Source organism: Cheilinus undulatus, linkage group 16 (assembly GCF_018320785.1).
Source record: "Cheilinus undulatus linkage group 16, ASM1832078v1, whole genome shotgun sequence".
NCBI classification, from domain to species: Eukaryota; Metazoa; Chordata; class Actinopteri; order Labriformes; family Labridae; genus Cheilinus; species Cheilinus undulatus.
The window spans coordinates 11,184,795-11,204,585 of NC_054880.1; the positions used below are offsets into that span (position 1 = coordinate 11,184,795).

General features: G+C 38.0%; 1 long non-coding RNA gene across 2 annotated transcripts; it reads left to right on the forward strand.

The window, feature by feature from the left end:
* Positions 1-12,107: 12,107 nt before the first annotated feature.
* Positions 12,108-19,049, forward strand: LOC121524532. Of its 2 annotated transcripts, XR_005993127.1 has the most exons (7): positions 12,108-12,254; positions 12,484-12,568; positions 13,022-13,124; positions 13,749-13,813; positions 16,480-16,724; positions 17,654-17,816; positions 18,610-19,049. It is a non-coding gene; the product is annotated as an uncharacterized LOC121524532 (long non-coding RNA). The 2 variants fall into 2 exon arrangements; XR_005993128.1 differs by lacking the exon at positions 13,022-13,124.
* Positions 19,050-19,791: the final 742 nt, after the last annotated feature.

Genomic DNA, 19,791 nt, shown 5'->3' on the forward strand with positions numbered 1-19,791 from the left:
AAACTCTTCTGTTACTACAGCTGCTGGTTGACAATGTAAGGAGACTCAGCTCAGGTTACTCTTAATCATTGAACATACTGCAATTAGATCATATAGAACCCCTGCTATCAAAAATGTTTACATTTCTGACACCCTTCATTACATAAAAAAATCCTTAAATGGATTTCTATAGCCAGCAGAGCAGGCTAAAATTGCTGCAACACTATATGACATGTATATCTTAAGTGTCCTAAAAGCTACTGCTCTCTCTGTAAACCAACACTGTAATTCAGTCCAGCCTTTGACTTCAGTTTCTCCTGTAATCTTTCTATCAAAAATATCTTTGCATCATATTTAGGGATCTTTCTATTTTTGCAAGGCACCTTTAAATAGCAAATCTTGCCTTTCAGTGGCAAAACATCCCTGTTTAGAGAAAATACAGTACGTTGTTCAGGCACAGTGCACTGTTAAGCAAGGATCAGATCAGCCTGTTGGAGCAGTCCACACATGTATTAACCTATTACACACAACATTGGTTTCTTCGTAAGTAAGCAGACATATTAGGCATACATTTATAAAGCTGGACTAAGAAATTGCCTTTGTATCAGGTGCTTCATTCTACATAATGATGTGTTTTATTAGCACATGATGACTCCACTAGCATTTATCAGCTTTGGCCACTAGGTGGCAGTGGAAACAAGGTTTGAAACATTACAATTGCAGCTTCTTCACCTTCTGAGTTTGTACAGCAAACTTATTACTAAAGAGCTGGCTGTCTGTTTGTGATAAGCCCAAAGCAGCAACATGATTAATTTGCAGACATGTTTCTAAACACTACATCAGAATGATCCGGTCCTAGTGTATAAGACAGACAGACGGATATATTGTCAGATAGGTAGAAGTGTAGACAGACCATTATCATTATCACAGCAGTTTCATCACAGTGCGCATATGCAGTACATTGAAATCGGGTGGCTGTCCTTTTCATGCATTAAGCACTGGGAAATAAAGAAAATTCAGAGAAATCACACTATTCTAAACTGCAAATGAAACTACAGTATTGTGCATTTTTCCACTTAATTTTGCGTATGGGCCATGTGTTGCACATTTGACTATGAAATAGAAGTGTTACTAGTCTCCACTTACTCTGAAGCCTCTAATCACTCCACATTTTTCATCAACTTTATGTCAGTCCTTGATTTGGTTTTGCAAGGCAGGATAGTTAAAAATGGAGTTTCCATTTGTTTCTTTTCCAATTAAACACCTGCCTGCAGCTTACCAAAAAAAACCTCAATAAGATTGAGGTACAAGACTAGACCTCTCTAATATCCACCCTCCAAATGACTGAGGATATTAGTTGGAAGCTTTCCATGAAGAGTGGAGGCTGTTATAGTTGCATATTAACGTATGTGGTTGAATACTTTTCATTACAGTCCCTACTGGTGTAATGGTGAGGCAGCTGAATACTGCTGTCCATATATTGTACCTATGCATAGCTCTAATATATATATATATAGGCTGTATCTAAGAAAAAGTAAAACACAAGTCTACCAAACTCTGTATCAATACATGCATTGATATATTTTATTTTGTTGGGGTATGTGAAACATTGCATAGCTGCAGTTAGAGAGAAAGTATATGATTATAGCCTAAACTGCTTCATCTAAAGGCCAATACATTGCAGAGTAAACAGATTTAATTATGGTTTTGAAAAAGACTAATAATGTGGTTTCTCAAATAGAAGCATATATAATATGGCATATCAACACAAGCCACATAAAATGAATTAGATGTTCTGTGCATCCTTGGTAACTTTCCAAAACAAACTACAAAAGCTCAAATAACAAAAAACACTTAACTTTGGAGTGTTTTTGCTATACTTTAGATTGTTTTTGTCTGGTATGTGGTCTACTTAATATCAGCCCCCTTAATGTCTTTTGAAAAATTTTCTTGTGGAACAAATGCACTCCATGTTTTAAGAGGCTTTTTCCACCCCGTCAATGCTGACCAAGGCTAAGTGCTGAAATGTGTTCAACATGGTTTGTACATTTCCATTTCCTAGGATCTTAGACACTCAAAGAACTTTGTCAACTGTTCAGTTTGCTTGTAAGTCTATTTTGTTGTGCACCTGAAAAGTTTTTGTTATTGGGAGTTTGCTCCTTTTTTTCCACAGACAAAAACAAAAACATGATCCAGGACATTTTTCTACATACTGGGTTTACCTGCAAAGACAAAATGAGGATAACTTTATGTCTTACAGGACATAACAGTGATCAGGATAGAAACAGTTCAAGTCAAACTGTTTGGGACTGAAGAAATCAGCTTGTAGAAGGAATCCACAACCATCCATAACACTGAAATTAAAGCTCAGAAAAAAGTCCTGCCACAAAATACAAGCCAATGTTGGTGTTTACAAAAAACCCACAAGCAGGAAGAAAATGCAATTACAAACAATGAAGTGGTGGGTCAAGTAGGGCTGGGATTGTTTCTGTGAAAGCTGTGTTAAAAACAAGGGCTGCCCATGACACCTAATGAGCTTTATCTCTGACCTCACAAAACCAGTGCATCTGTGAGTGAGAGTTAGCATTAGTGCAGAGTTAAAAGCATTCAAAGCATCCTTGAGATATTGTGTTCACAAGCAAGGGATGAACATGAGCCAAACAACCTTGTCCTTTGACCTCAAAAAGGAAATCATTAATACTGTAGTCTTGGTGAAGATTTGTGCAAAGTTCCAAAGAAATTCCTCAAAGGGTTCTTGAGAAATCCAGTTCATAACAAAGACCTGGACTTATGGAGGGACAACCCATAACAATAATGACTCCAGCCCTGGCTATTCCCGGTGCTGAGGCATAATAATGTGTTTTAAATGAATTACAGTCACAGGATCATAAACAGCCAGTGCTTTGTTTTGATACTTACAGTATATGCCCTCACATGTGAGCGGATGAGTCTCTATGTTTGTCTGCACACACTCATACAAACTCTCAGTGGCTGAGAGCTGCTGTGTCGGTGTTTCATGAATACTATTACAGGGCTCACAGAGCAAATGAGTGCTGCTACCCACTTGACACACACACACTATCTGTAACCCAGGGATATAGGTCACCTCTTTTATGGTTTCATTGTTTTTCCTCTCCACTGTTTTGTTCCCTCACAAGACTTCCTGCTTTTTTGAAAAAAATCCAATTTCAGTCAACAGTTCCTTTCTGATATCAAAAAATATGTCTGAATGACAGTAAAGTGCTCCTGTTTTGGTAAAGGTTGCTTAACAGTCAAACAGAAATTTCAGATATCATGAAACGCATCACAACTTTTTTCTTAAATTGTTCAAAAATCAAGTTCTCAATCCCACCACATTTCGAATTTGTGTTGCCTAATTACGATCAAACAGATTCACACATTGATGGTGGAAACTGCTATTCTTTATATATGTAAAGTAACCATCAGTTAGCCTGATCTCATTCCATTAAGACACATTCACAAAAATGATGGTGGAGGATGCAATAACCAGTGGTGTGCAACCCCCCCCCCCCCGGCCCAATTGTTGAAAAACAAATGCTAAAGTGCCCTCTTGGGAGGCAAAAAGCATGTAAAAGTGCCCTCTTGGGAGACAAACACGTGCTAAGGTGCCCGCTAGAGCCAAAACATGTGCTAAAGTGCCCTCGAGAGCCAAAACGTTTGCTAAAGTGCCCTCTTTAGAGCCAAAACACACACTAAAGTGTCCTCTTGGGGGCCAAAACGTATGCTAAAGTGCCCTCCTGGTTGGCAAAACACACTAAACTGCCCTCTTGGGTGGAAAAAACACACTAAACTCCAGAAGACCATTAGGACCAAGAAATACTATGAAACATTACTGTTGCAGTGACTTTTTTGTTGGGTCCTTTCTTGATCTGTATTGAGCCAGAACTATATCTCACAGAACCAGTTTGGATTATCTGGTGCTTATATGGTGTTAAAATGCACTAGAATACAGGAAACAGCATCTACTTAATTGAAAATGTTCTGGGGGAAGACCCCCATACCCCCTAGAGATTTATTGACTTATTTCTGTGTGTTCTTCACAGTCCAGCATTGAATCTACACAGTTCTTGTGGATGCTGATCCTAACTACAAACTAACTTGAGTAGTTTGTCTAGCTAGTCTGTTTTAAGGCTATATAATGTGCCATTTGTATAACATATGTCTAAAGTGCCCTCAAGAACAAGCAAAACTTAGTACCCTCTTCAGTGGCGAGAACGCACTGTATGTGCCCTTTTTTTATTCTTTTCACCCCTGCCCTTGAAAAAGTCTGTGCACACCACTGGTAATAACCTATGTGACACAGTTGGTAGAGGCATCTATCATAAATGTAAAGTATTATTCAATGTCGACTACATTCATTCATTCATACACATTTATACACTGATGCTGGTGTATGCTTTTACATATGTATCTGTTAAGTATCCATCAGTGTTGACTTATCACATTGATTCATACACATTCACACACAATGATGCTTGAGGCTGCAATAATATATATGTAAGGTCATGTTGTGGCACAACCAGTTATCAGGTTTAGGGGGAAAATACTTTTTTTTTCGTCGGGTAGGTTTGGATGCCTTTGTTCCCTCAATAAATGAAATCAATTAAAAACTGCATTTTGTGTTTATGTGGGTTAACTTTGTCTAATATTAAAATTAGTTTGATGATCTGAAACATTTAAGTGCGATAAAAATGCACACACAGAAGAATCTTGAACAGTGCAATCTAAGAAGATGGCATCATCACTTTATCTTTAAAAGCCTCTTGGATTAATAAAGTGAACCATAATATTTATGAATTGTAACATACAAAATAAAAGAAAAGGTGATGTAAAAATCAGAAAACGTCAACCTCTCTGCTCTGTCTCTCCTCTGTATATAAGGTCTGATAAGCCTCTGTGAGTCTGGGCACCCTCGGGTGTGACACGCTGGAATAAAAGTATTCAATTCACAGCCAGGAGTCGACTAACAAACATCAGTTAGAATAAAAAACAGAGGAGATGCCTTATAGCGGAGCAGCTCCACTCCACTCATAATGATGCACACAGACACACATCCCTTTCTTATCTTCCATAACAACCACACTAAAACACCTTTCTCTCAATCTTCTACCCACTTGCACCCCCCTCCCCACCCCCCCCCCACTACTACCTCACACACATCTCCCAATCTCCTCCCGATTACACCCGAACGCTAAAACCCCTTTTTGCACACACACACCTTCCTTAAAACCCTTTTTCGTTTCCTCTCTCTCTCTCTCCCTCACATGAACACTGGCTCTCTTTTTGTCAACCACTGACCCCCCCTCCCCTCATCTCCTCACCCCCACCCTCCCACCTCCCAGTAATCTGGCTGGCCCGTGGCCTCCTCTCTCTCGCTCCACTGTTCTGTGTGATAGAATATCGATCGGTTTGCCTCGGCTCGGCGTGGAGCAGGAGGAGGAGGTGTGTGTGTGTGGGGGGGGGGGCTGTAGGGCTAAAGGGAGTGTGTGTTAGTGTGTGTGTGTTGGAAGGGGGGGGGGCAAGTGGTCAGACATGCTCCAAGGTTGTTACCACAGCAACAGCGGGATGGGTCAGAGGGTTGCCATGGAGCCTAGGTCGCAGGGTCAGGGGGAGGGTCCTGGAGGGCTCTGCTCTGTGTGTGTGTTAATAGGAGGGGAGGGGGGGTGCAGGAGAGAGATGTGTCCAGTCCTGCTATATTGGGTGTGTTAATAATGAATGGTGTTGTATGTGGTCGCTCCTCTCGCTCGCTCCATCTGTGTCTCTCTCTGTCTTTATGTGTGTCGCTATAACATACGATCACATTAGCCACACCTCAGCTCTAGAGCCTGCTATATTTATCCTTTCATTTAAAAATAAACTTTAAAAGAAGAGTTTAGCCAGGTAGATGTTAGGATTGCTCGATGATGGCTAAAATCCACATCAAAACTGTTTTGATTGAGTTGGAGATCAGTTACACTTTAAACCAGCTAAAAGAAGCAATAAATAGATATAAATGAGTAAAAAGGCATAAATGTGGAATAAAAATAAGTCACAATAAAAATGAATGCACAAAAAGAATTACTTTCATGGCCAAAACATCACAACAAACACTTTTTTTTTTGTTTGTTTTTTTTACCACATGGGGAATGAGCATAAAAACAATGTGGTTCAGTTGCTGTTTAATCACAGTTATGTTGTTTTCATGGCCAAAATTGTGAGTGACATTTGATTAATTGCCCAGCAGCAGTAGACATGCTTGAACCAGTGTGGAAGCATAAATGTGGATGAAAAGAAACTGTACTAATAGCAAAAAATGACAGAATGACTCTCTAGATTCTTTGCAAACAGAGTTCATGGTGAACTTGGCACTCAAAACTGAGGATGCAAGGTACTCTGATGTGATTTAACAGCGTTTTCGACTCTGAGTCTTCATCAGGACAGAACAGACCACTGGTTCTCAAATGGTGTGGCAAGGCAAACTGGTGTGCTTTGAGGCAAGTCTTGGTGTGCCGTGGGAATTCGTACAACTGTGTGTTATCACTACCACTATTTAACAAGGGGCTATTTTGTATTGATATGGATATGATGTGCTTTAAAATCTTGGTTTGAGCTTACGTGAGCCATTGGCAAAAAAAAAAAAAAAAAGTTAGCTGTATAAAGAGCAGGTGTTTAGATAAAAGTGAGGTGTCATGTGACAAAGATCACAACAACACTGGAAAAAAAACACTTTTAAAAAATGAATCACAACAGCAGACACTTAAGTACAAAAAACATTACAGTACAACAGATTGTTCATACTAATACACATTTACAAAGCTAGTGAGTGTAGTCACCACAAACAACATCAATATAGACTTGAAAAAAGAGACTGCAAGATCAGTTAAGACTTGTACTGTTTAAAAAAATGACAAATCAGCATTTCAGAGGGAGCAAACACAACTCTAAGGACACACACCTCAGCATCATGTTAGTTAAAGTTCAGTAGAAAATTCAATAAATGCAAACCTAGAATACATGTAGTTTCAAACACCCGAGCAGCTCATCTCTGTTATATTTCACGGTATGATTCAATCTCTGCAGTAACATTACACACATAGAAGCATTCACACCCTCGCCGAGATTTACTGAGACGATTTATGACGCAATAAAAAACAGCAACATAATTATTACATATCTGTCTCTCTCATAGATGTTGCTCTCTGGTTATTATTGCGACTCCTGCAGGTCTGAGTTGGGCCTTTTTGTTTTTTAAGGTAACTTGAATTTTTAAATCCAGACACAGGCCGATACATATAAAAACTTAATTCATTATTACTGTAAAGATGTTAACAGTTTTATTCTGCTTTTTATCATATTTTCTTTACATCACTTTTAGGAAAAAATGCTGTGTTTAAGAGTGCAAAAATACAGTTAATGTAAAAAAAAAAAACTGCTGCGTATTGACTCTCAAGGAGGTAAGTGAGCATCCTTTTTGACTTTCATGTTTTGCTTGCAAAAATGCAACAAATAGGCTGGAGTATCTGCAACTAAGTAAATAAATTGTAGCTTAAATGAATAAATTGGTCTTTAATTTTTCACATATTCCAAAAGATTTGGAAGGGAAATTTAATTTTAATCACTATCATATGCAATCTTGTGGAATCTTTCATAATATGCCTCCTCTGCAAATTTATCAGTGCTGCAGTTCTTATAAACCCACTTGTCATATAGAAGAATGACAAGTCTTATAAGAATGTGTCATAAGAAAAACACATAAAGTCCTTCTGTCCTGTTTTCACTGTAGAAAAATCCTGTGTTTACAGTTATGTTTAATTAAACCTGCTGGACATGAGCACAGATTGTTGGCACTTCTTCTCTCTTCGGCCAGCCTGAACCTGTTTTCTTCCTCATCTTCTTTGCAAACACACCGACAGTAAGGAGGGAGGCTGCAGGATGCACAAACACAGAGAAGAAGAAGAGATGGGTGAGTTTTATGAGCCAGTGTTACCACATTAAGGTAGCCTGTTAGAAAAAGTGTGTGATTTGTATAACGTAAAAGGAATGGTTAAAACTGTGAGGAATACTTATTATACCTCAGATATGTGTGTGTGAGAGACAGAAAAGCAAACTCCTTTAATTATAATAAAAGCCACATGTCTTTAAATATCTGAAACAGAACCCAAACCTTTAAGCTTTAAAAGAAAATCCAGTAGATTTGATTGGACGAGACCGTAAAAGTGTGTGATACTCCACCAGGTGAATTTTCCACTTTTCCCCCTGCGCTGTGGACGCTTCAATGTTTAGAGAAGTGAAAAATGTTGCAGTTTGTGGTTCAGAATACAAATTCACATCCAGCTCCACTTATCTGCTCAAAAGCACCTTAGTACCAAGATTTCCTTTTTTTAGATTTTAAGCCAGTGGACCAAATAGGATCTTAAAGTCACAAGGCGTCCGTGCAAAGCCAATCTCTGAGCACCGCAGACCCCGAGCCCCTTCCCCTTACCAATACATCCAGCTTTAACACTGCAGGTTATCAAAAAAGGCCCCGTGCAGCTTCAACGACTGCATGTGTGGGACTGATTTCAGACACATTTCACCGCTGCTATTGGGGAAAAAGTTTGCACAAGGACAAAAATCCAGATCCACATTTTAACATCATAAAAGAGCAGCTCACCAAGTATGGCCACAAATATGATCCCTGTCTGCTCAATCTGAAAATGTCCATACGGCCAAGTTTGGGCATAAATGTTATCCGTGAGAGGAGGCTCTGCAAGAACTGGAAAACAGACATCATAAAGCAAGTCACTTCTGACCAAAATCGAATATAAAGCAGATTATTTTGGACATAAATACTCACCAAAGACAGGGCGAAGAGAGACATCTAAAACTTGTTCAAGTACTAAAATTCTGGAAAAAAGGTAGAAAAAAAGGAAAACTTTGAATAAACAGCATGTATAAAAATTACCTGTGTGATATGGGGAAAACAAAGTTTCCCTCGTTCTAAAAGGTAAAGCTGTAATAAAGTTAATCAGCCAATTTATCAAATCAAAAACCATCTTAACAGCTGGTAAATAAAGATATTTTTCAATCAAAGTGACAAACACTTGGATGCTGGTTTAGCTTAATCAGTAGAGAAGGAGCAGGCTCCCTATATTGAGGCTACTGACGCATGTCTCTCTTCAGCTGCTGAAAAAAATCCAAAAAGTGAGAAAACCCGTGACTGGTTCCAGTTTCTTGAACATTTGTTTTACCCAAACATAAAGACAACAACACCAGTACTGGCGTGTTAGTTTTCATACACCAAAGAAACTTTTCTTTTTGTTTTATTTCACTGTGTGATTTAGTCTCTACATAAATCACACATGTACACTCGTATGTTTTACATTTTACTATTTTTCTCTTTCTATTTAAATTCCCTCTATAATAACTGCAGGTTTTATATAGTTTAATCTGTTAAAATGCAGATACACTCCTGATTTCTCATCAAATAGTCATGTGTGAAAAGAGATGGCTCTAAAGTTTTAAGGAAACGCAAAAAGATCAAAATAATGTACAGTGCGAAATATAATTTTCAACCTGCAACCTAGTATTAGATTTAAAATCTTTAAAATATAAAAACAAACTAAAATTACTCTAAATGTCCTAAAAGTATAGGGACAATACAGCAATATAGCTGCGACACATAGAGATTAGCAGTATAAATTAGTTTATATATTTCAAATTAAAGCAATTTAGAATTGATTTAAAACTGTATGCAAGATCAGAACTCTGCCCTTTAATTAATGTTTTAATCTGTATGACTCTCAAAACTTCATATTTGACTAGAAATTAAAGCCACATTATGAGTCATTATTCTTAGATTTTCTGTGTTCTTTAATGAAACATTGAAATTCTTCTAGATTTGATGCTACATCTTTATGAACTGAGTATTTTTGTCCTTCAAGGGGACTCTGGAAGACAAAATATACATTTTAGAAGACTAATTAGTGGTTGTGTGTTTTCTGAAAATCTAGACAACTGACTAATCAACACCTTGTGTTTTCTGGAGGTGAAAAATGAGCCATCCTCATCTTAATTGTCTTCACGTATTTGTTTTAGCTATTTATTTGAGTTAATTCTTCTCTTTTGTTGTTATGGATGAAAGCGTTTGTTTAAAATGGAGAAAGATGAGGGTTTGTGTTTGAATTCCTCATTGACTCATCGTACAGTAAATAAAAATACCCATTACCAGTGTTCACAAAAAAAAAAAACTACTGCTCTCTTACTGCACAATCGTATATCCAGCACACTGCTGCTACTCTTTAGCCAGTTTAATTATGTCTTGTAAGAAACAGATGGAAAAAAAAAACATGTTGAGTAAATAGAATCTAAATTGCATAACTAAAAAAATTATATTTTTATGTCTGGGGTCAGTTTTTGTCTTTCATAAAAGCAGGAAATATATCCTAGTTGTCAGATATATTTTTGAGGACTTTGTGTTTTGATATGTGCTTCGTGTTTTATTAACAACATGAATGTTCTATACTGATGATTTTATACACAGGCAGGTGGGAGGAACTTCTTTTGTTTTTGTGTTAATTGTGTCACACGGGCTCTTAGGTTTGTGATGAAACTGTTCTGAAATGATTCACTCCATGTTGCCATCTGGGACTACAGTCTGTGCTGTATGCTTTACGGCTTTTGAGTAGGATTTTTAGATATCCTATGTTTTTTCTCTGTCTGTGATTTTTTTGCTTGGTGTAGCCTAAGTGTTTTTGTTTTTCTTTATTTATGTCTGTAGTAATGCTCTCTAAAACTTCAATACAAATTGAATAGAAAGAAAAAGGATAAAATAAATACAGCATGCTTACAACTAGGGATGCACTGATACCGATACCAGTATCAAGCATTGGTGCTGATACCAAGTGTAAGCATTTGTTCTTGTACTCCTAAAACACTGCAGACACTGCACTTAGCCTCTCATTATGTGAGTGAGCAGGCAAAAATGGAGCCATGTCTGCAGTTTGGTGGTATTTTACCTTGAGTAAAGATGACAACAATTGGGAAGACTGCAAACTAAGCACTGCTAAATCCACGTTTCTCTTCCTTTTTCTGTAAAGGTACCCTTTAAAAATTGGCACCCTCTTTAAACAATTAAAATGTCGATATTTTCACTACATGGCTGTGTAAACATTAAAAACACATCTCTCAAACTAAGCTGATAAAAACAGCATGGTTTATGTGCAATGTTTACTGATATATTAATTTGCTGACCTCAGCATTGACAGGGCAGAGGCATATGAGACAATTCTGATTATTTACACTGGGATAGCGTATGATCTGCAAACATTTATGGTAATTCTTGCTAAAATTTAAAGCGTGTTGAAGGCACTCCTGAAGGTACTAGTAGATACCCCAGTGTGCCCCAGCACCTTGGTAGAGAACGGATGTGCTAAATTGTCATGTATTGGTACTTCTACTTGGTCCAGAAAAAAGTAGGTATTGTGCATCCCTATTTGCATTCATTAAGAAGAAATAAAAAGAAAAATAATTATAAAATAAACAATCCTTATATCTAGTAAATACAACAGTTATGACAGGTGTGTTGTAAGAAAAAATAAGTGTTGACCTGTGATTAAATGCAGTCTTTCTGCACTAAGAAGAGAAGAATCCTGGATTTGATTAATTTTGTGATGAATGAAGCAACTATTTTTACTTCAAAATTAAAACTAACTGCTTTCTTTTAGGAGATAATTAAATGATGGCCTTTTTACACTTAGAAAAAGAGGAGTATACTGAAAATAAAGACTACATTAAGGGTTAATAAAAGTGTTACCATTTTTGAGGGTGTGGATTTGTTGAAACTTAAAGTGGTTAACTTAATCAAAGCATCTGCAGTATTTGCCTGCATAAATATTTCTTGTGGACTTAGCCCCTTGATGCTGGAATAAAACAATGAAGTGAATGTGTTTACTGGGTCAGAACCAGGCTGGTGAGGATGAGAAAGGCCACAATCAGGAATCGGTTGAACGTAACGTCATCGGGGCTCTTCAACAGAAAACCGCAGTTCCTCCTGTCGGCCACACGGTGGCGCTCGAAGCCCTCCGGCAGAAGCCGGCGGAGAGAGTTCCTCCATGAAGAAGAATATACGGCCCTGTAAGCCACAAAAATCCATGCTTTCACTTTACGGACTTCTGTAAATGCGTTCAACCTTCACAGCTAAGACATTCATTTAAAAGGCATAAGATGTGTATTATTAACGATTTAAATTCACTGTGTTATAGTACAACGAGCGATAAAAATGCGTCAGAGTTCACGTAAGTTTTGCCCATGTTTGTCAGTTCTTAGTAAATGTTTACCTGTCATTGTCGGCATACTTCTGTTGTTGACCTGCATTTAGAGGTCCTTTCTCGGCAATGAAGGTTTCCAGATCCGCCATATAGTATATTTTAATCCAGTATGGAGGATATTTGTGTGTTTTTGGACACCAAAAAGCTGCTCTCTGTTGTCGTCAAACGGTATTTGATTTCCTCATTGACTTTTCAGCTTTTACCGGGAAGTTTCAGCCCACATGAAGCCGTGGGAGGAGAAAATATTCACACAATAAAAACTGGGGTGAGAGGAGGCCCAGGTAACACACTCAGAGCTCATACCTTGGTTCATTTATTACCTTGTGTTTTTACAACCAAAGTTGATGAAATAATGAATTCAACCCACCTTAGAAGATGTTAACAAGTGAGCAGATATAATTACATTTTTAAAGCTAAATTTTAAGATTTACTTCCGTCATTTACTTTTAAATTCTCAAGGATATAGCAGAACTTACACAGCCTGTAAGTTAAAGCTAGCATTTCAGCAATTATATTTAAGTACCTTTATCTAAATTCATGATTAGATGATGTTTGTAGATGCAATCATGTCAAAAAAGAATGAAAAACTTGCTTTTGTAATTTTCACTTAAAAATCTTTAACTTTTTGAGAATGACATTGAAGTGTAGACCAGAGATTTTTCAAAACAGCAGGGAAAGGACATGATAAAATGGATAATGGTTAAATAAATATGAGGTCTCTGCATGGGTTTTAGGTCCTGGTGCTGCCGCTGTAGGCTGCCATACTGGTGCACTTTACCTCTCATTCAAAAGCAACGTCTAACAAACAAGGACGAAAAATTCATGGATCTTCTTCAGGTGATTTTTCTGGAAAAAAAAAAAAAAATAATAATAATAATAAGCCTGCACTGATATGCAGGTAAGCTCTGTAGAAACTCTTTGAACTCAGTGAAAGCTAAATACTATGTTTGAAAATAGAGGGAAAAGAGTACTTCACCGTATTTCACGCTCTTTGACTATATTCAATACATATGTTAAAAAACAACCTGTTCATTAAGGATTTATATAAATGAAGAGTTTAAAGGAAGAGGAAAAGTTTGATTTATTTGCAGACATGATATCCATACATCCTTTTACAAAAGGTTCAATACATCTGAGTATTTGAGTAAGGGCTAATGGCAATAGTTTGATTTATGTAACTGCAGCAACAAAATTGATGTTTTTTTACCATTGTCCCTCTCAGTGCATTGGTTTTGGAAAAGAATTCAAATAAGATTTTTAACAAACAAAAAAAAAAAGAATATGAAGTCATTTCCAACAAAATGATAGAAAAAATCACGAGAAATTAGAATAAATGAATAATTCAGCAGTGAGATATGAGGTATGTACTTACCCCCATGAGTGTTGTTGATGTTAATAGTACAACTGTTTTATTTCTGCTATCAGTTTTGCTGACTCTGTGTTTCTCTCCTCTGGCTTTAGGGTTTGGGGCGTGGCTCTTGACCTCCCTGCAACGTCAGGTCCTGTCCCACCTGGAGGAGTGTTAAGTACTTGTCATTTCCTGTTGTCCCTTAAGTGAAGACAAACTGCAAAAACCTCTTTATTCAGTATGTGCTTTTACAGTCTGAAAAGAGATTTCCCCTTAAATATGTTAGTATTGAATATGAGGAAGAGTATCAAAATCAGGTGTCAGCATGGTAACGGTTCCAACACATCTGATACCTAACGGACTGAATTACAACACAGTTATTTATACTTCATCTGGATACCCCCCCCCCCCACACACACACACACCCAAGAAAATAATTATGGAATTTGTGATTTATGTGTCCAGTCACACCTGTTACCTGCACTTTTTAAAGATATTTCTGTGAATCATTTACTATACCCAGACAGCATTTACTCTCCTGCTGACTCTCAACAAACAGCTATTCTTCTTAGAAGTATCAATTCAGGCACCGTTTAAAAAGCATAGATGTTGTACCAGTATCAGAAAATACTCCCAACAATGCCCGACCATAATTCAACAACATGGTCAAAACCAAAGAAGTTAACATTTAAACTAACCGTGTGTCACAAACCCCCTAACAGGAAGTGCTTGCTCCTTATCTAACCTCTCTGTAAGTCTCGAGGCTTTCATCATGGTAATTTATTTATAGTTTGTTGTTGTATAAAATCTGCAAAATCACCTTTTATATGTGTATAAGTAATGACACCCTGGAGCAGGATTTAGGGTCCTTTTGTAGTCTAGTATTGTCTCAAGTAAACTTATTTTGTCATTTCAATAAAATAATGTTAACATACATCTGTAAAAGCTGCTAATTAAAACAGAGCTCTTGTATGTGTTTTTACGGTAGTCTGTTTTATCAAGACACCAAACAAAGAGAAGATGTTTTATATCATTTACATTAATCCACAACTAGCAATCATTTAGCAGCAGATAGTTTTTTTCCTAACTTGAAAACTGCTGTGTTGTTCGTTTCCTGAAGACCTGCAGCAATTTGTGGATTATTTGTTAAGTGTTATTGCCAAATAGTTTTAAAATGAGTTTTTTAGCCTTTGTGCTGGTATGTGGTTCATCCTACCTTTAGAGCTTTTTGGGGTGAATCGTTATCTCCCACAGAGAAAAGAAAGCAGAATTCTCAGATTACACCTGTACAAATATGAAAGCTAACCTGTTTTTCAAACTTCTGTTATGGTTAAGTGAATCTGTTTGTGTTATGGTCTTGAAATAAAACAAAGAATCCCATTTCGGGCTTAACAAAACTCTGAGTCATGGCTGTTTTATCGTGAGGCAAAGGTAGGCGAATGCCCAGGGCCTTGTGCTCCAAAGGGATGCAAGATACACTCTTTATAGGTGTGCATCAAAAATAAAATATGAGCTGTACATCTGAATTATGTTTAATGATTAAGTGAGTATTTTACATGCAGGTAAGGGGCAAGGAGTGAACAAAACACCCAGGCACCAACAGTAAGATCTAAGCCAGGGATGGACAACTTTGGTTACCAAAGGAGCCACATAAACTCTATTTTCACTGCTTGAGGGGCACATTGATATAAATTGTGAGATACTTTCAGCAGGACAGCTATGGTAACATATAACTTTACAAAAAGAGCATATGTGTAGCTTTCATCAAATTCATTGTACCAGCAATTCTACTTTTAAGATCAAGTGCAAAAAGAAATGCTGAACTAAATGAGCTTAACCTTGATTTAAAGTACATCTGAGCTGCTTTTTCAATGAAATGAACAGGGATAACTATCTCTGAAGTATCTTTTACTTATGTTTCTTTTTTTCCTGAATGCATTTAATAATGCAACATAGGGGCTTACAACTACAGTCAGTTCCTTCACCAATGTCTTTGTATTTCAAGCAAAAACATGCATCAGTAATGAGTATATAGAAATATTTCTAATTTCATATTCCAAAATTGTGCACGGTGTAATGCAGGTTTCTCAGGTTGGCAGATAATTTCATGTTTTCATCATGTTTACCATTTTTTGGCACTAGAGATGGACTCCTGATCACAAATCGGGGGTGCGCATGTGGCCCCCAGGCTGCCACTTTCCCACCCCCTAGTGTAGCCCTGTCTTCATTTAAAGCACATTATAGTTTTAGATCCTTACAGGCATATTGGCAGAATGAATGATTGTGTGTTAAAATGACAAGAAAGCAATAAAAATGTGTGGTTTATGGTAGGGGAACAGATATTGTACCAGTAGTGAGCATATACATATATTTTTATGATTTACACCTGGCCCAGAGACTGTTAAAATTTAACAATATGGTAAGTTTGATTTCTATAGTTCTTCCAAAAGGTGATGAGAAAGTACTATTGTGTATTTATACATCGGATCTGGGTATTTGCTGTAGTTTTGGCTTTGTTGCCAGAAAAGCGATACTTCTAAACATTTGGCTCACTGGCTATGATTGCTCTTAGCTACATGTGGAAGGGCTTTACGTTGGTCTTTGCCTGGGGCCTCCAAATTAAAACCACACCTGCTCCAAGTGACATTTCATAGAGCGGATAATGAATTGAGTTTTAGAGGGAAGAAAAACTCTGAACTTGCAGCTCTATTCTTCTCCACTTCTCTTATTTGTGGGGTTTATTTTCTTTCCTTCTGGGTTTTTATTCTTTAACCTTTAATGTTACTAACAACGTCCATTTTTCCCTTCGTCCTCTTTCTTTGACCTTAATATAACTTTTATTAGACGGGGAGGAGGAATCACTCTCCCAGATGCTGAAGCACCGTCTGCTGTGAGCTGAGCCTCATCACCTGCTGCTGCTGCTGCTGTCCACACACACATATAAAGATGCCCCCCTTTTCTGGGTTGCAGTCTCAACTCCGTCGCCATGGAAACAGCTAAGATGCCGAGTGCAGGAGAAGTAAAAATGGGTGTGTGTTGACTGAAGGTATAGAAAAAAAAATAATCTGAAGGACACATATAGATTAAAGGTGAGTGCGTTTTATTGACGTGGTTTCTGAATGCATACCCTAACACCCTCACACACAAACGAAATTAATTCTTCCTTTTGTCGCCCCACACACGCAAAAATCTCACTTTTCTCTGACTTCGTCTTCATCTTTTCTGCACCCTTTTCGTTCTCTGTTCGTCTTGACACACTCCTCCTCTCCCTCACCTGCTGCCTGACTCTCTCACCCGACCCCTTTGAGAGCACGCGTTCACTCAAAAGCACCTTACATTACAATGAGAGCCTATGTATTTTTTTTCAACCATCGGTGACCCCCAAAGGGAATCAAGCACCCTAAATGCCTGCTTACTTTCTCTCTCTCTCCCTTTTCTTCCTCCCTCTAAAAAGCCAGATGGGCCAGAGCTGCTTTTATTCTGGAGGCCCGGTGCACGTGCCGAGGACACAGGGCCTCACAGCGTTTAATTCACAAGCTTTAGACGCCCCCTTCTTTTAACCCCCCGTGACCAACACCATCACCCACCCTCCCTCTATCTCTCTCCACTCACTCTCTTTCTGTTTTTGTCCTTCCTGGCCCCCTCTATTCTACTATACTCTATTATCTCTTCCTCAGTTACACTCGCCTCTCCTCTGTCCTGATCTTCTCTGGTCTGCTTTGTTCTATTTTTGTCAAGTTTCTTGTCACCTCTTCTGGTTTTTGTGTGATTTGCCCAGTCCATGTTCACATGTATTTTTTCTTTTTTCTCTAGAGAACTTTCTCTGGGTTTACACTCTCGTTTTTAACAAATACAAAACCTGTATTTCTTCTTTCATTCTACACAGATAGCACTTTGCATTCTTAGTGTGAGCAATGTCTGTTTCTCATGACTTTTAGTTGGTAAACTTTTTTTTTTTTTTTTTTGGATATGTTGTTCTTTACTGATTATTTTTGGGCATTCTGCCTTTATTTTGTAGGACAGCTGAAGAGAGACCAAAATATGGAGAGAGAGAATGGAGGAAGACTTGCACCAAACATGCGCCGAGACCAGAAATTGATCCCATGACCGGTGTGAGGACTAGAGCCTCTGCATATGAGCGCCTGCTCTACAGGCTGAGCCACACCAGCACCCTAAACTTGGTACTTTTTGTTTAGTAAACAGGGTAAAGTCTGTGTCCCTAGGAGCCAACGTCTAAGTCATGTCTTGGTTTGACTTTTAACTACTTTTTTACCTCCAGAATTTTTTTTCTTTACTTTTTAATCAATTTACTGTGGAGTACTCACATTTTTTTACAGTAGTTTGGATGAAAAATGTCCAATTTTGTCAAAAGCCAGATCCATTGACTCACATTTTAATTAGACAAAAGTGGGTTTTTTTCTAATTTTGTTTTTTACCTTTATTTAACCAGGAAAACCTCACTGAGATTAAGGATCTCTTTTTCAAGAGTGTCCTGGACAAGTCAGGCAGCACAGTTAAAAAAGTTAAAGACAATAAGCAGCCATATATACTAGAAAAAACATGTAATAAGCAAATATCTGTCAGAATTGGATCACCATCATAAAAATCCACAAAGATTTCCTCTTAAAAAATCCTTTTAAAAGCCTCCAATGAGACCGTCATCCAGTTTTAGGTCCTTGTGCATATTTGGAATATAGGTACATGGCTGTAGATATATTTGTAAAGAAAATTCAGCAGTGAATAATTGTTTTGAAACAACATAAAAGGGAAAGAAATTGTCTGCATGTTTGTAAAGCTCACAGCAAATCTTGCAAACATGGAGCATAAAAGCTCACAATAAAACATTTTCTTTTGTGAATACCTCCAAAAACTGCATTTTACACAATGAGATTGTGGTGTTTTTGTTACATGTGTGAAATTTTTATTGTAACATGAGAACATGCTTCTTGTTCCTCTTCATTTTTTACTTTTCAGGTGGAGAATATTTGGGTGGAGGGAGGCAGAAGTCCAAGCTGAGTGCTGGTTGAACTGCAGCCTGCAGGCTCGTTTGACCTCCTCCTCCTTCTTACAGAGATGCTCCTGCTTCCATCTCACACACACACTGACCACAGACAGAGACTGATATCCACAGCAGACCTTTAAATGGCTGAGCTGCTCTCAAAGAGGGATTGATCAGGTTAATTTATTAAATAAAGAAACAGTGAATAGCTTAAACTAAGCTTTTTAAGGTTTAAAGTAATGCTAATTTCTAACTTCACTTATTTCTTATGCCACTGTTTGCATGAGCAGCCTATTAAAGATTAGGCTGCATATGCAAACAGTGGTATGCATTTTGCTAAAATCATATCCAAAGACATTTTATACACTATTGTTGAAAAACTGCATTTGTATGATGTCAAGATTAAATGCAAAATCCTCACATTTTAAGCCCCACGTGAGGATTCTTTTATTTTAGGGCTAGCTGGTCCTGAGGCCAGGTCGTCCCAAAGAAAGGAGATTATTTAGTGCTGTCTGAGTTTAATTGTTATTGAATGTGCTCGCTATTTATTCGGGATTATTCGGGTTAACGTGGAAATAATGAGGTTGCCGATCTGGAGGCGGTGTTGGGCGGTCGGAGGGAAATCGATGAACACACTGAGTTAATTATGAGAAATCAATTAAAAGGAGGTAGAGGATCACCCTGTCGGCCACACAGACGAGAGAACGGAAGAACCTCTCTGCTTCCTGGTTTTTGCTTTTTGCACTAGAAGAGGAAGATTTGTGCCAAAACAGTTCAAGATCCACATTTTTCTCCCCAACATAAATGCTTGTAGTGACCAGCCACTCACATCACACAGAAGCTCGTTTATGTCCCCGTGTTTTTGTCTTTGGCTCATCCTGCAGACAACGGATCTATCAGTGACATATGTTTGGTTTTTCCTCCCAAAACCCCGAGGTTGCAGGTAAATTAATGGAAATCCTATCGGCCAGGGATGTGGACATACTTCTCCTTCTCCCCCCTCACACACTCGCAGGTCAGTAGGATTGTCACCCTGATCTTGAGTCGATGGGTAAACACACACACACTGTCCAAAATCTGCAGCCCATCTGAACCCTGCAGACATGAGCCATATGACTGAATGGGTCCCTCTAATTGACCTTATTCATGATCAATCA